Source organism: Squalius cephalus, assembly GCF_949319135.1.
Source record: "Squalius cephalus genome assembly, chromosome: 5".
In the NCBI taxonomy this organism is placed as follows: Eukaryota; Metazoa; Chordata; class Actinopteri; order Cypriniformes; family Leuciscidae; genus Squalius; species Squalius cephalus.
Genome location: NC_137126.1, coordinates 36,684,728 through 36,698,946, shown reverse-complemented (window position 1 = coordinate 36,698,946; position 14,219 = coordinate 36,684,728).

The window sequence follows — 14,219 nt, the reverse complement described above, 5'->3', positions numbered from 1 at the left end:
TCATTTGAAATTCTATTCATTGGTTGAGCAAAAACATACCAATTAACAGGCAACCATAGTGTGAAAAATATAAGTTGCTATAAACAAACTTTAGACAACTTTAGAAAAGCTTTAGACAACTCCTTCAATTTTTATCTAAAAACATTTTCTCAGAACGTTTGAGTTAGAATAGTTTATATACCCATTGACTTCTGGGGCGGTGGAAGTGCTAAAATGCTAACTTGCATACAACCTACAAAGGGATGTCATACCGTCACCAATCTATATTAACTTCTTGTTTATTAAACTGTTGTATAAAAGCAATAACACACTCGCAGTCATGCTGTTTTTCAGAATATCGACAGTTGTGATTACCTGCGGCGAATCATAGCCATTTGTTTTACACGAGCTACGTAATGGTGAGTAAATGACGACAGCATTGTTGATTAAACTATTCATTTAAGTCCTAACAAACTTGTAAATGAATGCTAATTTATCTGAGGCTTCTTGAAGCAAATCCCTGCTATTGATAAACAGGACATTCAAGACATCGATTTGAACCTTAAACTTGAAAAATCCAAGACACGGCCACATTGAAATGACGTGCGCACAATGATAATGATCGCAGATCCATTAAGAACATGGCCGAAAGACTGGCCAGGAAATAGTCTGGCTGTATTGATTTTTCACAAGCCTTTTATTGCATTGCAGCAAATAGCTAATAGTCCCCGTTCCTTCTGTATGGTGAATTATTAAACAGAGTGTTTTGTTATGTGTCAGTAACAAAGTCATTGTAGATTTATTATAGCTGATATCCGATGCTCCCGAGGAGTCGCACACCCTAGCAGTTCTCTGATCCGCTGTCAGCGGCAATCAGGCAGAACGGAAACCAATGGCCTATAGAATTTACAGGCTAACATAAAGCTAATGCGATGTGGCGAAATCTATGCGTGGAAATCTATGACATTTACTGGTGTGCTAGGCTAAAGATGGAGGAACCGTTTCAGTCACAGGTGGAACAGAATAATCTCACACATAATTTCCTGTGGTGAGACATTCAACTAAAACAGAGAGAGAGGATATTAAAACTAGAGAGAGATTACTGTAGAAACAATGACTTAGAAAGTGATAAAGCACTTGGCAATGACCTAATGTGAACAGAAGAGATGGAGAGAGAGAGGAAGGGATGATAAAAGCAGAGAGAGAGAGAGAGAGGGAGAGAAGTAGAGGAGTTAGTTAAGATTCAGGAGGGCTGCAGTAGGCCTATCATTACCATACATCAAGACAATAAATGAGGCTTTCAGCGGGCCGTAATAAGAGTTTGATAAATCATCAGGCGAGAATTAACTAGACGTCAAAACAATGTGCAGGGCCTGATGGATGGGAAGGGTGGGGGCCAGGACACACATTAGTCAGGCTGGCCACTGACGACACACACTCACACACACACTGAGGGTGGGGGCCTGCACTCACATTACTCAGGCTAGTCACTGCCGCGCACACACACACACGCAAAGGGGAGGAGAGGGAGAGAGCCAACAAGGTCACAGGGAAGTGTGTGTGTAGAAGAAGGTCAGGGGGGAGATTCTGATCAAAGAAAGAGGTGTGTGCATGTATGTGTTTGGTTACAGGCCATAAGGATGGAATGGAAGAGTTGTATGATGCTTACATGACACAAGGTTAAATGAATAGTTCATATTCTGTCACTGTTTACTCACCCTCATGTCATTACAAAACCTTTTTTTATTTTTTATTATGGTACACAAAAGGAAAACTTTTTGAAGCATTTTACATAGTGACAATGCCAGTCAAGCTCAAAAATCCCAAATGAACTGAAGGAAATCAAAAATTCAAAAATGGTCAGACAATTTTGTTGCACCATGGTTTGATTTGATTGAAACCAAAACCAGACACAACTTTCTACATTTCCCCACATAAAGCTATCGTATGGCTTTGAATCAATGTAATTTTAGTAGTATTTATATACTATTAGAATATTTATGAATATTTAATGTTTTATATTTACATGTTTTAATTGTATATTTTTAGCAATTTTGTTATGTGCCTTTGCCAAGTTTTTATATGGCTTTTTTTTTTTTTTCAATTTTTGTAATTTTGGAACTTCAACTTAAGCATATTATTTCAGCTTTATTTCAATTACTAAAAAACATTCTTAATAGTTTTAGTTAACAATAACAACGCTACTCTGAATATAGCCCACAAGTGCTTTTCATAGTGTGTGTTGGTACTTTTTGGCACTTAACAGCACTGCGAACTGTTGAATGATACAAAATACGAGGAATACAAACGCATATTGGAACTAAATGGACATAAAATGGAGTAAATAATGACAGAATTGTTATTTTTGGGTGAACTATCCTTTTAACAAAAAGAAGCCCTGAAGACGAATGAAGGACCAAAGGAAAGAGGGCGAGAGAAAAGAGAAAGTCAAAGAGAGAGAGAAAGAGAGACCCAGAACAGAACTCTTAGCTAAAACAGATCCAAACAAAACAAAGAAAAGCAAACCTTTTGAACAAATGAACACTCTTGTCTAATCTTGTAGTAATCTAGAATACATTCCATTTTCAACTTGGAGAAAGCCAAACAAATACATCCATTTCTTTTAAAAGCAGTTCACAATGAAAGAGAAAACGTAAAGAGGTGAAAATAGAGTGAAAAGAGGAGGCTGAAGCTAAAAGAAGGGACAGAAGAAAAGAGATACCCCTGTGTGTGTTCTTAAGATGAGCAGCATACAGTGTGAGGCATTAGGGGCCTGGTGTCGCAGTCAGCGGTCTTATCCTCCTCTCTCTCCAGCCCACCGCAGGGAGATTTAATTGCGTGGCGTTGACCTTTCCGTGGTCGCCTTGACAACCCTGTGGGCAGTGGGGAGAGGTGACGGCTGCCCGATTACTTCTGACAAGGCGAGCAGGCACTAACGATGACGAGGAAGATGAGGACGAAGAGTGGATAATTAGAGCTCATAGTCAGCATTGGCTAGTCGCTACTGCCAAGCTCCAAGGACTCCTATGTCAAGTCTACTCAGCCTTCGGGAACTTGAGCGAATGTGTGTGTGTATGAACCTGTCAGGCCAGGGAGCAGAGGGCTAAGCTAAAGCGACAGTTCGATTGAACAGCACGAGGCACAATTACTACGTAACACTCAGAGGATAATAATGTTCAGCAGTAACACACACACACACACACGCTGGTTCCCAGTTAACCTGATGTAATATCTCTCTTGGGGCCGCTGAACGTGATTTGTCCTACAGAGTCACCGTTCGAGGCTGAGAGTTCAGGCCTGTAGGCCTTAGCAGTGCTGTCACTGCTGGCTGGCCATTAGCCTCTGCTTGTGGTTATGCTTTTAGCTTATCTTACATTAGCATATATGCTAACATTTGGAATTGACCATGGTAATCATAAGCCAAAATATCATAGTTACTACAATAAAATTGTTAAATTGATACAATCTACCTCTGTCATGCAAAAATTACATGATCCTGAAAGTTTCTAACACTTACCAAAAAGAACCATGCTGTAGAATTTTAGACATGGAACATAAGAGCCTATGGTCGTGTTTGTACCATGGTATTCTTTGAAGTAGGAGTTATACTATACTACTGGTTACTACTACTATGGTATTAGTTAATACAACGGTTAACATTCAGTACTTCAGTATCATGTATCAAAGTATCATGGAATTGTCGGATGACTGTAACATGATACTCCCACGGTCCGTTTTTTAATTGTTTTTTTGGTTTACCAAGGTAAATTTACAAAAGGCCATTGCTAGCAATGAGACCCAGCACCAACCTACATGACAGCGCAAGTTACACCATCAAGGATTTAGTTAACGAACACAGTACAAGTGCTAACACTAAAACAAACAATGAACATTAAGTGTAGAGTATTCCTTTCTTCAATCTTCATGAGACCTTCAGGCTCATTGAGGAGGACGTTTCAAAATGGCCGCAGTGTGTGATTACATGGGAATGAGTGATGGCAAGAGAACTAATAGAAGCCATCTGTCCCAGTAATGAACACACTCATCTTAACGAGCTGTTTTTAATTAAGGCCCACTGCATTAGCCGTGATATGTTGCTTATCAGCAGTCTCCGTCATTATGCAAATATAATAAAGATCATCAAGCAGCATAGAAATTAATAACTGAAGTGGCTGCCAAGTTTTGTTTAATGGATCTAGCTGAGCTTTTGTATCGCCTCACCGCGCTTGTGACAATGATGTGGTTTATGTTAAAGGTGGTTTTGAGGGCAAGTTTTTTGACGAAGATCCAGGGATGAACTAGGTTTATAAACCTGTCACTTTGTTAAGTCTTAGACACAAGATGCTAGCATGCTAGTGGCCACCAGGACAACTGTAGTGGCTATGCTAGTTCACAAGCTGCATAAACCAGCAGTTTTTTGTCAGCAGGGTAGATTTTTTTTTTTTTTTTTTTTTTTTTGCCAGATGCTGTTTATCCAAACTGCCTCAGTGAATTCAATACATTTTATTAGTCTGGGAATTAAACCCATCACCTAGGCATTGCTTACATCATAATAATCGTACTTCTAACTTCATAGTACTTCATTAAAAAGCCCCACAGTCATAAAAAAGCTAATTTTCTGTCCATATAACCAGTCAATTGACTGTAGGACGAATATTAATCAACTTCAAATAATTTCTGTGTGGCTCAAGGCCTGTAACGAAAGAGACAGAGGGAATGAACTGAAAGTCGGAGAAAGTCCAGAGCTGGAAAGAAAACCTCCCCTCAAACTCAAAAGCTGACTTAACACCGCTGAAAGATCAGACAGCGCTGCGTAACTCAATATGCTACCATGAATACATTTAAAGGACATGGAAATGCAGGAGAATAACCACAATACTTCCCAGGGAAAATGACTATTAATCCAGATCTTTCTCTTTTCTCCTTCACACTCTGTACTTATTTTATACTGTATACGTTATTGGTTTTGTGTGTGTGTGAAGCACACCCTGCTTTGCTTCAAAGACAGTGTGTGTGTAGGAGGTGGGGGGGGGGGGGCAGTGGGCGCCCCTCGCTGACCCCATGGTCATTAATCTCTCTCCTTGTCAGGGTAATGGATGATGATGGACAAGCCAGTGTTTGCTACGTATCACTGCACACATACTCTAAGAAACCCTCATGGTGCCCCACTGACAGTTCCACACGCACACATACACACACACACACCCTCAGTCATTCAGTTGTTGACAGTGTCTAAAGCAATCAGTCAGTGGGTTGATGGTAAATCTGCGCTGTGTGTGTGTATAATGTTGAAGTGTGTGTGTTTGTGGAAGTGTGGTGTAGAGGTGAAGTGTTAGCAGTAAGCCCCTTCTGTGATACAGCATGGTCATTGTATGTAGCTCACTAACTCACTGTGGCACATTGGCAAACACTAATGCCTGGGCCTCAGCCGCCCCCTCTGGTGGAGGAGCAGGGAACTTCGGGCAATCATTTCTACTCGCTCTCTGAGCTCTGTAAAATAAAATATTGCATGGTGCATTGTTGGAGATGCTTCATAATTAAGGTTGTTAAACTACAGTCGAACTACACTTTCCAACAAAAAGTAGCTGACGACATTCGATATATTTAAGAGGTCGATATCTTTTTAAGCTTCAATATGACGTGACACGTTCATACACAGAGAAAAGAAGCTCCAGATACTGTGGTGCTTTTATGGTGTGGGAATAGCCTGACACTGAAAGTTTGTCTTCGCAACGAATGAGAAAAATCGACCTCTGTAAATGTTACAAAGTGTAGCTTTGTAATAACTAAAACTATAAAAGTAACTAGAATACACCTTAACACATAGTAATAAATGCTAAAATATTTACTTGAATATAACTAGATGTTGCAATTTTCTTGTGAAGAGACCTTAAATAAATTATTAAAAAAATAAAATATATTATTATTGCTGTTGTTGTTTCAAATAATAATAAAAAAACTCTTAATTGACATGAATCATGCAAACGAACTTATTCACTTGATTAAATTAGACTTTCCAAGTGCTTGAAAGAGTAGACAGTTTAGAAGAGCATACTCGCTCAGCTCAGCTGTAAGGCTGCATGCACAATACGTGACATTAAAAATTGTGAAGTAGCATTTTGTCGTGCAACTTGTTGGGGAAAAAAGCAGCCTATGCCCAAAAAACTTCTGTAATGTATATCTCAGGTGTCACAGGGAGGTCAGAATCACAACACACTCACTCAAAGACTGCTTCCCTCTATTTTTCACTCCCTCCCTCCTTCCTTTCCTTCTCTCTCTCTCTTTCTGTCCAGCCAGCACTGTTCCAGCACATTTCAAAGCAATTACTCTGTGTTGATTTAGCTGTCATTGGGGGCATGTGTTTCAACATGATTTATAGACTCGCTCTCCGTGCCAGTCGACTTGCCATAAATTGCACAATATTCAGAAAGGGCTCATTTGCTTAGCATTACATTAGTGGGGCCGATGATTGCTGCACAAAGTCATGTAAATGAGTTCTGAGAGGCCCCATCACTCATGATGTCATGTAGCCAATCCTATTATTATTTATTAGCATAATTGCCCTGTGTTTCCCCAGGCCATGTAGCACTGCTGATATATGCCATGACAGCTCCACTCAGTGTGACAAGTAGAGATAGATAGAAAAAGAAAGGGAGTCAAATCTACACCCCTGAACATTATCACGTGCCTGAATGCGTTTCATACAACAGAGTTCAGAATAGCATACTACCATAGTATGCTTGCTATTTTTGCAGTATATAGAATGGACTGGAATGCATAGAATGTAGATTATCTGTGTGTACTAGATCTGCCAATATGTGCAGTACACAACAGTGCTTGTCTCCCATGCACTTTGTTAGCAAAGGAATGGATGAACTGGAAAGCATTGGCTGTGATTTCCTTCCTGACTCATTATTTGATCAGACTGACACATAATTGGATACCATTATGTGATGCGCTATTCTGAATCCTGCCATTTGGTTAGGTCATGTGACAATCGGTGAGCTCACATAGTACACGATTTTTTGCATACTTCATTTTCAATTAATTTGTTTACTTTCAACTTCATTTATCATTTAACTACTGTTTCACCAACTATTTAAAACATGGTAGGCAGTACAGGACAGTGCTCAGTAAATAGTAAGCTAGTATGCCATTCTAAACATTTTTTAATTTTTTTTATTTCATTGATGAAAGAAAACAGAGGGGAGTGAGATCAGAATGTGACACAGACTACTTTCAAAGCCTTGTTTCTCACATAAACACCACAGCTCATTGTGTTCTAATCTCTAGGTTACATATCAAAACTTGTGTTTCTCTTTTCTTTTTGTCTTGGACTTTTATATGACACCAAAGAATTCTCACACCAAACACTGATCTGTTGTTTCCAGCATAGATAGACGTGTCTCTCAGCAAATGAAGAGATAGCTGTGTATATCTGTGCGATGTACATCTGTTAGATGATAATCCGCGCAACACACCTCACACTTCACTTGTGCACACTCGCACAATAAACACACACATCGCCTATCACTCACATGCGCACAGTTTGGTATGGAGGCCGTGTTTATCTGTGAGAGGAAGGAGCTGGAGTCTGGCTGTTATCAGCTGGCGTACAGCAGGACAGGAGTGATACCATCACTGCTTTCTCAGACAGGCAGAATACACATATACTGTCATTGTCTTGTGTTGTGTGTTTATAGACACTCAGACTCAAATAGTCAAATCAATGATCCCTGCGACTCAGAGTAGAAACCTTGCTAGTTTCAAATCGCAGGTATGTTGTAGACATGACTGAACACTAAAAATGCTAATTTACACTAGTGTTCAAAGTTTGGGGTCAGTACTTTTTTTTTTAAAGAAATTAATACTTTCATTCAGCAAAGAGCATTAAATTGAACAAAAGTGACAGCAAAGACATTCACATTGTTGCAAAAAAAAAAAAAAAATCAAATAAATGCTTCTCTTTTGAACTTTCTAATTCGTCAAAGAATCTTGAAAAAAAAAAAAAAAACAATTCCACAAAAAGTACGGTTTCCACAATTTTTTTTTATTATAATAATAATTCACAATATTACTTTCACTGTATTTTGGATCAAATAAATGCAGCCTTATTTAGCATAAGAGACTTCTTTTAAAACCGTACCAACCCCAAGCTTTGTTTGTACGTCCGAGAAATTGTTGTTCGGCTGTCCATTAATGTAATATTCAGTCTGATGTTTATTTACATGCTGTGATACAAAGCAGATATTTGAGTGACTTTGTTACTGATTCATGTATATTCTGTTTATTAATTTAAAAAATGTTGCACTTGTCCACTATTAAGCCTTTGATGAGCACTCATTCAAAGTTAAACATCCACTGACTGCATGACTCTCTCAGGAATCTTCCTAATGCTTAATTTACTAGTATCTGATATCAAATTATTTTTAATGTTGATTAAAATATTCAAGACACATGATTGAAGGAGACATTTCGATTCACCTTTGAACAATCTACACCTATGACTGATGAATACAGTGAGTAAACCAGCTTTTTTGAAATTCAATCCTCTCAGCGAAGCACTGACATTTCTGAACACCTTGCAAAACAAGTTCCTATCGTAGACAGAGCTGGACATGTCATAACGTTGCTACAAGCCAGTGCAGTTGTCAAACACGTCGGTCTAAGCCATATGAGCCATAACAAAACTCCATGAGGTCTTTTATGTCTAACCTGCCCGTGTTTACTTTCCTCACTGGATTGAATGATTGGCACCGGGCCCTTTTCCTTTCTGCCATCAACTCATGACCTCATTTGATCGCTCAGGTTTTCCCTTTGAGCACTATTGGGGAAAGGTTATTAGCACTGGGCAGTGGAGGCAAGAATGTTGGTGAGAAATTGGGAGTGATAAACATGGAGAGGTGGGAGGACAAGGTTAGTTACATTTCACTGCAAACTGCTGTTACACAGTCCTGAAAACAAAAGATTCCCTTAAAGGGACAGTTCACACAAAATGAACATTTACTCACATTCGTTTTGTTCCAAACCTGCATGAATTTCATTCTTTCTTATGTGGAACACAAAAGGAAAAGTTTAGCTGGAAATGTTCACTACTGTTATGTTTTCCATTATGTGAATGATGAATGGTGCTCCAAAAATGACAAAAAGGAACCATAAAGTTGTCTTTATGACACTGTGCTAGTCTTCTTAGTCTTCAGATAAGTCAATGGCGAATACAAATACAATAGCATTGTGTGAGAAACAGACAGAAGCAACGTTTAAAAGTTTGAGGTCAGTTAGATTTTTAAAATGATTTTGAAAGAAGTCTCATGCTCATGAAAGCTGCATTTATTTGAAATACAGTGAAACCTAAAATAATATTGTGAAATATTACTACAATAAAAAAACTGTTTTCTATTTTAATATCTTTAAAATGTAATTTATTTCTGTGGTGGCAAAGCAGAATTTTCAGCAGCCATTCAGTCACATGATTTTTCAGAAATCTTTCTAATATGCCAACTTAGTGCAAAAACAATTGAAGACATTTGTGCTGCTATATTTATTTTTAGGAAACCATGATTTTTTCCCCCAATATTCTTTGCTTAATAGAATGTTTAAAATAAAATATTTTTTTAACAATGTGAAAGTCTTTACTGTCACTTTTGATCAATTTAAAGGTGCAGTGTGTACATTTTAGCGGCATCTAAAGTGATGAGGTTGCAAATTGCAACCAACAGAAGTTATGGTGGCCGACAGGAAAAGATATCGTCATCTGAGACAGCAGAGAATAGCTAGTTAAGCAATGAGGTTTCTTTACAAAGATAAATTAAGAAATTATGTTTAGTTCATTTTTCAGTAAAACGATATGATATCATATATATTATTGTTACTTATTCATCATTGTGTCAGTGTTTTATTCGCTAGCTTCTTTGCACGAAGAACAACAACGAAACGTAGTCTACGAAAGTAGTTTGTCCATTTAGGGCTACTGTAGAAACATGTCGGTGCAAAATGGCTTTCAAAATTTCAATGTAAGGGGACCCGCAGTGTATGTAGATAGAAATGGCTCATTCTAAGGTAATAAAAACATAACGGTTCATTAAGTAAGGTCTTTATACACCACTGAAAACATAGTTATGTAATAGCATTTCTGTCAACAGATCCTCCTAAATATTACACAATGCAGCTTTAATGCATCTTCCTGAATAAAAGTATTTCTTTCAAAAGAAAAAAACTTACTGAAACTTTTGAATGGTATAGTGCACTTGCAGCCTTATTCTTGCTAATGAATATTCAAATCCCTGAAATGAGATTTGAAAATATTTTCAGTCTTTTTCTCACACAAAGCTACTTCAGAAGTCTTCAAATAATAGAGCACAAGTTATATGTACTACATTTAAAAGATTAGTTCACCCCAAAATGAAAATTTCCTAATAATTTACTCACCCCAATGCCATCCAAGATATCCATGTCTTTCTTTTCTCAGTGGGAGAGAAATTATGTTTTTTGAGGAAAACATTTCTGGATTTTTCTTCTAACAATGGACTTCATTGGTTACCATCGTTTTCAAGTCCAAATCAATGCAGTTTCAAAAGTCTTTGAAGTGTTTAAACGGGCTGTACGCGATCACAGCTGAAGAAGAGGTTGTTATCTAGCGAAACGATAGGTCATTTAAATTTTTTTTTTATAATTTATAGACTTTTTACCTTCAATAGTTCGGATTGAGCTGATCAACAAACGGACAGGGAACTACGTCACGCCCGCGCCGGCAGAAGTACCGCCCCACTGTTTACAATGCGACCATACGTAGGAGGATAGTTCAAATAGTATTGTTTGCTATTATATATATAGTAATAGTATTCAGTGAATATGAATATGAATAGTATATGAATAACATTCTGATGAATATGAATAGTAGTTCAAATAGTATTGCCGGCGCCGGCGTGACCTTTCAACGTGATGACGTAGTTCCCTGTCTGTTTGTTGATCAGCTCAATCCAAACTATTGAAGGTAAAAAGTCTATAAATTATCTTTTTTTTTTTTTTAAATGACCTATCGTTTCGCTAGATAACAACCTCTTCTTCAGCTGTGATCACGTACAGCCCGTTTAAACATTTCAAAGACTTTTGAAACTGCATTGATTTGGACTTGAAAACGATGGTAACCAATGAAGTCCATTGTTAGAAGAAAAATCCAGAAATGTTTTCCTCAAAAAACATAATTTCTCTCCCACTGAGGAAAGAAAAACGTGGATATCTTGGATGGCATTGGGGTGAGTAAATTATTAGGAAATTTTCATTTTGGGGTGAACTAATCCTTTAATGGTGCTTTTCTTGTTATAAGCTTGACAACTGTGGTCCCTATTAACTTACATTGGGGAAAAACCACAGTTAACATTCTGCCTAACATTTTGTTTTGTGTTCCACAGCAGAAAGAAAATCATTCAGGTTTGGAACAACAAATGGGTGAGGAAATGATGACAGAATTTTAATTTTTGGATCAACTGTCCCTTTAAGGAACAGAAACACCAAAGAACAAACTGCAAGAGAGCACAAACTTGCCACATTGAGAACGTTGAGTTGCATAATTATTGGAACATGCTATTGTATAGGAAACAGAGCATGACAAGTCACGTCTGAATCACACTGTCAGCATATCAAATTTAAGGTTCCGCTATCACCTCAGTGACATCACAACACGCCTCATTGTGGTCTAGTTCATCACATAAAAGAACAAGGACACATTCCTTTAGCCTCCCTCGTTTTATTCCACCCATATCTCTTGCTCTGCGGCTGTTTTTTTTTTTTTTTTGTGCCTGTTTTCTGCTCAGCCCCCTCTTCCCAGCATCGCTCCCAGTGGAGGTTTTGTTTTTTAAGGGATGAATTATTGAGTTAAACAGGGGCGATTAATCAGGGTGTAATGGGGCTACAGGGAGGAGCGGGCGGACCATGCATCACTGCAAGAGATGAGCCCTGTCACAGCACACATCCAGCACTCCTCAATCACCCCCACATTAACACCAGAGAGAGAGAGAGAAGAAGAAGGATGGGATGCAGAGAGATTAAGAGTGAGAGAGGAGAAAGAGAGAGATTAAGGGAGGGAGTCAGTGGGGAGACAGTGGGGAGAGATAAATTGTGATGTAGGATGAAGGGGGGGGGGGTTATGAAGGATCGAGACAGAGTAACGGGGATGAGAGACTGAGGAAAGGGAAGAAAGATTGATAGTAAAGAAAAGAATAAGGAGAGAAAGACAGATATGGGTGGAGACATGGGCTCATGGTAAGTGAACCAGAGACGGTTAATTCAGAAAGTATGGAAGAGAGAGAGAGAGAGAGAGATAAAAGGCAGACTCTGGCAGCTGCTGGGGTGTTGAGCAGTGTGTTTGATCTCTTCTGGTGGTAGATGCACACAAGCTGCCCACTATCGCACTCACACTGAAACACAGACACTGAAGACCTATTATGTCTTGCACATTAGATCACACACATTCACTTATCACATCACATCACAACATAGCCTACCACATGTCTGATATTATGCTCATGCACACAAACTATAAAGCATCCAGCTGTGCGTTATACCCATATTATGTTTCAGATGACCAAAAGACCATATTTATTTATTTTTTGGAGATTTTGTTTTAACTTTCCATGTAATAAAATATCATATCTGGTCTGCAGGGGTGCCTTAAGGTAAGTGGTGCAAATGGAACAGCAGAATTATAGCGGTATGCGGTTACAACGGCGCTGCGCTTAAATAATACATTATTAGGCATTCTACGGAGGTAAGATGAAAAAAAAAAATGCCATCGGAACTTTCCTGGTCGAAATGTGACGAGTTTACAGGTACGATATAAACACCATAATTTAAACATAAAGTTATAATTCATCAGCAGTAGATCAAAGCAATCGCTTGGCATAAATGTGGGTTATTCAGTGATTGCAAACCGCTCTGAAAGTGTGAGGATGTAGAATGTGCACACAGTGTTTTTACTTTTACTTAATTTCTTTAGCCTAAATCATAGCCTTTTTAAGTTTATTTATCACGTTAAGCCATATCGCGATTCCTTTTTTTCCATCAACAAATTTAAGAACTCCTGAAATTAAAATTAAGATTTTAAAGGAGAACTCCGGTCAATTTTAACATTGAGCTCATTTTTTTGTAAATTTGGAGTGCTGTCAGTACAGAGAACAACGACAAAAATCGGTGTTGCCTACACCGTGTTATCCTCTTTTTAAAATATGCACCCTGTTGACTTCAATGGGGCAAGTTTTAAACCTGCTTTTAGCCTCTTAACATTAACTTTCGGACTTCGACCGAAAACAGTAAAAAAATACAGGTATGAGCGCTGGCTGAAATAAATTTTATTCATATCTTTCACATCTACTGCAGTCAGATTCACCCGTGTTCACTCTGAAGGAATCACTCACATGGCTGGGCACTTGTAAGGACATATGAAGGATGTTAAGAGGCTAAAAGCAGGTTTAAAACTTGCCCCATTGAAGTCAACAGGGTGCATATTTTAAAAAGAGGATAACACGGTGTAGGCAACACCGATTTTTCGTCGTTGTTCTCTGTACTGACAGCACTCCAAATTTACAAAAAAATGAGCTCAATGTTAAAATTGACCGGAGTTCTCCTTTAAAGCAGCAAAGGAAGACCGTGACTGGATATTAAACCGTCAGATGACACGCGGATGATATCCACGCTTTTGCAAATGATTGAACTCGCATTCAGCACAGACCGGCTCTCTCGAAAGTATGACATTACGGAAAACTAGCTGTCCAGTTCAAAAATATGGTTGTGAGTCCTGAAAATGTACGGGTGTGTGAGTTTGTTTATAGAATGCATGTCACTGCTGTAAACTCCCATGTATAAAAAATAATTATTTGGAAAATATTATTTCATGCAGCTAGTAGGCCCCTCCCCAGTGTTGTCCCCTGGGCTTCAGCCCATTGGAGATATCAAAGTCACTTTAAGACAAGTCATTTCACTCTGCGGCCATTTTGAAACGCCTCTCGGGCACGCAATCTCTTTGAATGGGGAAACATCAAATTCTCAGAAACTTTTTGCCAAGCTTACAATTAAATTTCATATTTGAAATCACCAAAGAAATCTGACAACAACTGTCTCATACATTTATTTTCTAAATGCTCAAACAAACAAAAAAATGAGGCTGGACCAGCCAATGCTCATGTACAGTCCTAAGCAGAGCGCTGTGTGTTTCTATAGGAACTGGAGAGCTTCTAACGGCAGCT